Source organism: Rattus norvegicus, chromosome 1 (assembly GCF_021556685.1).
Source record: "Rattus norvegicus strain SHRSP/BbbUtx chromosome 1, alternate assembly SHRSP_T2T, whole genome shotgun sequence".
NCBI lineage: Eukaryota > Metazoa > Chordata > Mammalia > Rodentia > Muridae > Rattus > Rattus norvegicus.
In genome coordinates, this window is record NC_141534.1 from 10,847,727 (window position 1) to 10,855,101 (window position 7,375).

The window sequence follows — 7,375 nt, forward strand, 5'->3', positions numbered from 1 at the left end:
TTTAGAGCATTGATACTTAATTTTTTTTAACAAATGCTAATAAATCAACTTTATCTTCATAGGGACTTATAAAAAGTAAGTTGATACGTACACGCTTGAAGTAAATCAAGTCCCTTCCCTGCATGCAAGTGAAACCTTTAGATTTATGACCAGCGGTTGATCTGAGACCTTAATTCTCTGGTGGATTTGTAAGATTATTCATTTTCAATTTATTTTCTTATTGCAAAAGTGTGCTAAAAAGCCACATGCTTTATGTTGCTCATCTTAATTGTGGTTTTGTTTTGGATCTGTTAATGAATAGCACGTTAAAATAAAACAGTGCAGGTAACTTGACACATTAATTTCTATAATATTACTTATAGAACAAAATAAATGCATTTAAAAATGTGAAAAGGAAAAGGATTCTGCACACTTTAACAAGCTTGATAAAGAAATGACATTTAAATAAAATTAAATACTCATAACATTTTTGAATGAATAGAATCTCAGCCAGTATAAAAAATTCCTATTCTTGTTACCTTGAATTATAATAATCGTTTGCACTATGACTATTTATTTTATGATGATAGTCTTTCATGGTCAGTAGAGTTTAACTTATTTTTTTTTCTTTAAACTTTAAAAAGGAACTGATTGAGTCATGAGTAAGAGATAAATCCCTCTCCTACATGGCTCACTTAGCAGCATTCTTCCCTCAGAGCATCCTGCATTTAGAAATAGAGACCCTGGTCACCTTGAAAGAAAATGTTGAATGCTTTTATTACTGTCCTAAGGCAGTATCTATTTTTATAGTTTTACCCAACATCCATCTGACTTTAAACTAGGACACTGGCCCTCTGATTATCTTGCACAGCATCCAAATTTCCCTTTCCTAAGGACCAGAGGAGAATTGCAAATTTAACTGTCTCTTGCCTACATACTAGCACGCCATGAAATAAAGAAATATACAGTCTTTATGATCCTAACTAAAGTCTAATTTACCTCTAATGATGTGAAATTACCAACCAATCAGCATATAAGATAAAGTTTGCTTTTGTAAATTTTTTTGTGCATGATTTACCTTTAAACTTAGGACTGGTTGACTAGGTATACATACAGCATTTGGTACACGCCAGTAAAGTCTTGGAAGCCAACTTACATTCCAATTTCATCATTTTGGCTCAGTTTGGCTTTTATATTAAGGTCATTCAAAATATGTTTTCAAATTCAGGATCCTCCTGAGTTAGCCTCCTGAATTCTAGGATTAGAGGACTAGGCCTCAATGATTGGTTTCTGGTAAAAACAAATAAATTCCAAATGGTGAAAGTTATTACTATAATACACCTTATATGATATATTTTATTTTAGGTTAAAAGCATTTAGGAGAATTTTGAATATATGCATATTTGTTAAAGATTTACCTGAGATTCTTTCTCCCAGTTTTATGTGTCCTTAAACCTAGTTTGGCACATGGTAAAGTGGAAATCAAATGCAGATGTATATTAGGAGAATATATGTCAGAGCCTCCAAATGTGTTACTAAGTGATTTTGTTTACATTGGTTTCTAAGATGCTTCTTCAATCATGGCGGGAGTAACCTGCTGCTGCAGGTTTATAGCACTATCTTCTCGTTTTAGAGTTAGATTTTCATGGCTATAGGAAAATTGATCTGCCAAAGGGGGTTAGCATTTTTTGTGTTTCAACATTGCATTTGTAGTTCTTTTAAATATTAAACTGCCATTTTTACTTCAAAAATCCTATATTGGAGAGTTTCTTATGAGTTGGCATATATGTCCCATTACATTCACATCTTTTAAAATAGTGATTATTAATTATTGACTAAAACTAAGCTAATTAAGGCCTCAGGGTTTATACATACAGAAAAAATGTTTAAGACAATTTCACTTACCACAGAACTTACATGTAATTTGTTATTAATAAATCTAATCATATATTTTTGTCAGTTAAAATGCTAGTTAATTTTATGTAGAAGCAAGCTTTATGACATAAATGATATGAAAAATTATGCAAGACCTTTTATCAGATGCTTTGGATTTAAATATCAGCTTTCACTGTTTCTATGTGAATTTGATAGTCATATTTCATAGTTTTTCATCCATAAAATCATTAGTAAATTCATTTCCTTATTCTTAATAGAATCTTGTTAAATTTTTCTAAATAATACATGTATATGTAATCTTAAATAATTAAACAATAAATAATTTTAAATCTTAAATAATTTTATTTGTTAAAATGCTGTTTGCATTATACAATGATGTAAGATTTTTTTTTATTATTTTGAATGGGGAATTTACTACGTATAGGCCAAGCCAATGAAAAAATAAATATCTGTAACAATTAAATTGATTAATGAATACATAGATTGATAGGTGGATAGATAGATGAATTTTAGACAGTTTTAGATAGACTACAAAACATTATTAAAACACATACTCAAAATGTCTAGCAGAAGTCTACTGGAGGAGTCCCTTTAAAGCTGGGGTTCTCAATAGAAAGTTCCAGGCAGATTCGAGTCCTTGGTAGTAAGTTTTCCATGTAAAAGAAAAAATAACAACAGATAGAGATGATGTTATCAAACCAGGCATAAAACCCATCAGAAACAGACAGGATAAACTGAGGCAGTCAGCTCAAATTCTCAACTATGCTTTCTTTCAATGAATAAACTTCAAAGAGCTGAGCTTCTTATGGCTAAATTTCCCATGGTTTAACTTTCAGCTGTGTTTTTTTGCAGATACATAATAATCATTGGGATGTCTATGAGAATGGCAAATATTCTATGTGTTCCGAGCAACACAAAATCTTTACCCTTAGGCTTTTTCTTTTTTGTCTTCTTCATACTTGCTACAGGGTAAGATGGGCCAGCCAGTCCTTGGACAAAGGATGTTGGAGGATACATTGAAACAAATATGCTTTGTCTGAAATAAAGGGAAGAGGAAACCTTATGTTTATAGTTAGCTTCTAAGTGAGTTCACGTGATAAGTGACTGATATAACATACATTATAGTTTTGTACATAAGTAAACACATTCAAAGAACTGAAAAAAAAAACCACTGTAGACATTATAGTTAACAACAATGCTTTACAAAGTTGTATTGTCTGCAAGCGTCATGACTATTAGTGCCATTTTAATTTTCATAAAATTTGATGCTCCTATACATAATGTATTATGACATAACACTCCAAAATTATAAGTGATCATAGGAAATTCAAAGTAAAGTGGAGGCCAATAAATGAAAGTAGAAGATGTTTTAGATCCAGTAACATTAAAACTCTTGCACAGAGTACAGCATCTGAGTAACAAACTCTATGACAGAAATCCAAAAACAAAAAGAGACAAGAAAACATATGTGCATATATTTCACATGTGATCCAATTGAAGAATGGGTAAGGAATCTGAACAGATAGTTCTCAATAGAAGAAATAACAAACGATTAAGCAATATCTTAAAAAGTGTTCACCAACCTTAACAAAGAAGGAACTACAAATTTTAAACATTTTGAAGTTCACTCCATGCTTTTCAGAATGGCCAACATCAACAAATTACTGACCACAAATACTGGCAAGGGTATGGAGGAAAAGAAACCCTAATTCTCTGTTGGTAGGAATGCAAATAAGTATAGTCACCACAGAAATCAGTGTGGAAAATACTCTTAAAGTTAAAATAAGTCTACCACATGACTCAGCCCTGCCATTCCTTGGTGTATGCAGATATAACTACACATTCAACTGTAGTTACTTGCCCAGATATATTTATTGCTGTTATATTAACAATGCCTGGGAAATATCTTTAAACAGATGGATGAATGGTGGAAAGGTAGAGCATATATAAAAAGGAATAATTTTCAACTGTAAAGAAGATTGAAATAATGACATTTTCCAGTAAATAGATAGTGCTAGGAAGCATGGTGTTGGGTAAAGTCCCAAAGGGCAAATTCTGAATGTTCTTTCTCCTCTGTGGTTTAAAGCTCCAAATGTAAGTAATATATAAATAACTTGGAAGTAATTGAAGAAACCCAGAAAGTAAAGGGGATAATGTAGGGAAAGCAGGGTGGCAGAATAACAGAGTAATGGTGGTATGAAAGGGGGAGCTGGAAATGTGGGGAGGAGCTCCAATTTAAGAGGAAGGAGTAACCAAACACAGAAAGGGAGGGAGGGAAGATAGACCAATAACAATAAGAATGTTTGATAAAGTATATAAGAAATCATGTTATCGGGCTGGAGAGATGGCTCAGCGGTTAAGAGCACCCGACTGCTCTTCCAGAGGTCATGAGTTCAATTCCCAGCAACCACATGGTGGCTCACAACCATCTGTAAAGAGATCTGATGCCCTCTTCTGGTGTATCTGAAGACAGCTACAGTGTACTTATATATAATAAATAAATAAATCTTTAAAAAAAAAAGAAATCATGTTATCTCATATCTATGTAAGTATATATGATACATATGTATGCATATATATATATATATGCATTGTAGACATATAGCTTAAATGAAGATATGTCACCTAGGCTGACAATGCTCCCCAGAAGTTCTACAAACTAATAATAAACTTAGCACCAGATTTTAGAAGCCTGTTTGTGTTGCTGGCCAGAGTAATCCAAGAAACCATAAAAATAATACAGACTTTTTTTGTCTTTGAGTGCTTCTAAAAAGTTGAAGGTAAGTTCCCATTTCTGAAAATAATACATAATTTATACACGGGACTAAACAGATTCCAGCTGGATCTTAGAACCGAGTCTTCTTCTTGAGGTCTAGCTTTCACAGTCTGAAGAGGTAGTGTGTAAGCTGCGAACAGAGAGATACAATCAACAAATAGTCCTAGCCAGCTGTGCCATCTCTTCACCACAGCAATGACTGACATGAGAAAATATCTCTAGAAATGAATTAGTAATATGCATATCCTGGCAGTAACCATGAACTGTCAAATGGACTTAAGGCCAACTCAACAGGTAGGAAGTCATGCCTATACTGGAAACTTCACCAAGCTGGTGAGTTCATGGATCTTAAAGTTCTGCCCACTGTTACTTTATTAGACTAACAGTGTTCCTAATTGCAAGCTAAGATGTATTCTTACATCCACATCTCATGTTAAAGATACATCATTATAGCAAAAGGAGACAGCTACAGAAAAGCATAAATGGTCATGATAGTGAAGAGATCGATTGACTGGGAAAACAAGCTACAGTTGACACATTTACAATGCAACTCCTGCACCTTGGGCAGAGAGGACATCAAGGAAGGGGAGCCAGAAAGATTATAAGAGCCCTAGGACCGGGGTCCCTGCTTTGACCCTGTGTCTTTTAGAAATTCAGGAAAGTTATGCACATGAATTCAACAGTAGGACTGCAATAACTCCTGGACGATAGATATGCTAGTAGAAAAGGGGTAATTCTCACAGGTCCCACCACCAGGCAAAGGACTGAAAGCAGCTAATGACTCCTGAGAAAGGAAGGATTTGTATCTCCCAGGGACAAATTCTGTAATTGGTTAACCAGTATAAAGTGACCAGCTCCAAAGTCATGTATACACAGGAAACATTAAATGGTCCCAACAGATTGTAACTTTGGTTAATTTAGAGTCTGTGGTTTCTTGGCTGTGGACATTTATATTAAAGCTAGAAATAAGTACGTCATATTCCATATAAGACAAGAATTGTATTTTGGTTCAATAATGTTATCCATTAATAATAAAGACAGAATGGCTTTCTAAAAGTAAGAATTATCAAAATAAATTTTATACCACAGCAATGTATCATTTGCAGTGTGTCATTTAATGATGGGTTCAATATTTCTAGAAGATTTTATAATTCTAAAATATATTATCTTAATAATATAACTTGAAATCGCACAAACAGAAATTAATGGAAATAAAAGGATAATGATATTAATAAGTGATTTCAACTGTTTATTCAATATAATTGATAGAAAGGAAGACATAAAACAAAGCATAATATTTAGAAAAAATAGTATTTTTACTTACATGTCCTAACAGAGTGATCTGGGAAAAGACCTCCATAATACCATTAGAGTATATATATTTTTTTTCTTATGTGTGTATAGAATGATATAGGTAATATTATATCTTGGTAATACAATAACTTGACTGAATTACTGACACCATATAAAATATATTCCCCATTAAAAGTAAATAGGATAGGATATCAATGAAATAGAAACTAGGTCATGCTCATAATCTCAGCATGAGGGGGTGAAAGAATGATTAAGAGTTCAGGGTCAGTCTGTCCCAAGGGAGATTCTATATTGTGGCAAATAAACAAAAAAAGTCAAAACACAGTTCACAAAAATAAAACAAATCTAGACATTGTCTACATATCCCAAATTAAATAATACATTTAAAATAATTTGTGCTTCATAAAATTTTAAATATGAGTATCATGATATATTTTACTATTATATAGTTCAAAAGAAAATAAGTGAATTGTCACAGCATATAGACACAGGGAGTTTACTGAATGTGAAGCAGACAACTGTGTCCTTCTTTGTTGTCCCTTGGTGCTCAAACTCCCTTGCTTACCTGGATTCCAGAAGTATATATACCAGCTGAACCCGGAGGATGCCCCAGAACCCCATCTGCCAGTGCTCAAATGTCTCCATCCTCCCAGGTCAAGCTTGAGTCACACAGCCTGTGTACCAGCTCATCCTGGTATTGAAGGAAGCCAACACACATACATTGTGTACTCTGGAATTTCAGTTACAAACGAATCTGACAAATTATAAGCCTGGAGACAGATAAAATGTTTGCAGTTGCTAGGGATCTAGGAGATGTAGTGGACTATGATCAAGGACCAAGGGTTTAAGGCAATGAAACTGTTTTTTTAATTGGATATTTTATATATTTACATTTCAAATGTTATCCCCTTTTCCGGTTCCTTCCTCTCCCATATCCCCTCCCCCTGCATCTAGGAGGATGCTTCCCCTCCCATCAGCCCACTCCTGCAGCAGCAACACCCTGGCATTCCCCTACACTGGGGAGATGAACCTTCACAGGACCAAGGGCTTCTTCTCCTATTGATGCCAGACAATGTCATCCTCTGCTACGTATGCAGATAGAGTCATGGGTACCCCCATGTGTACTCTCTGATAGGTGGTTTCATCCCTGGGAGTTCAGGAGTGTCTGGTTGGTTGATATTGTTGTTCTTCCTATGGGGTTGCAAACCCCTTCAGCTCTTTCAGTCCTTTCTCTAACTCCTCCATTTAGGTCCCATGCTCAGAATGATGGTTAGCTACAAGGATCCTCATCTGTATCAGAAAGGCTCTTGGAGGACATGTCATGATGTCATGTTGAAACTCTTTCTGTCTTCCTTTCTTTGTTTCTTTGTTTGTTTGTTTCTTTCTTTCTTTTCTCTCTTATTTTTCTTT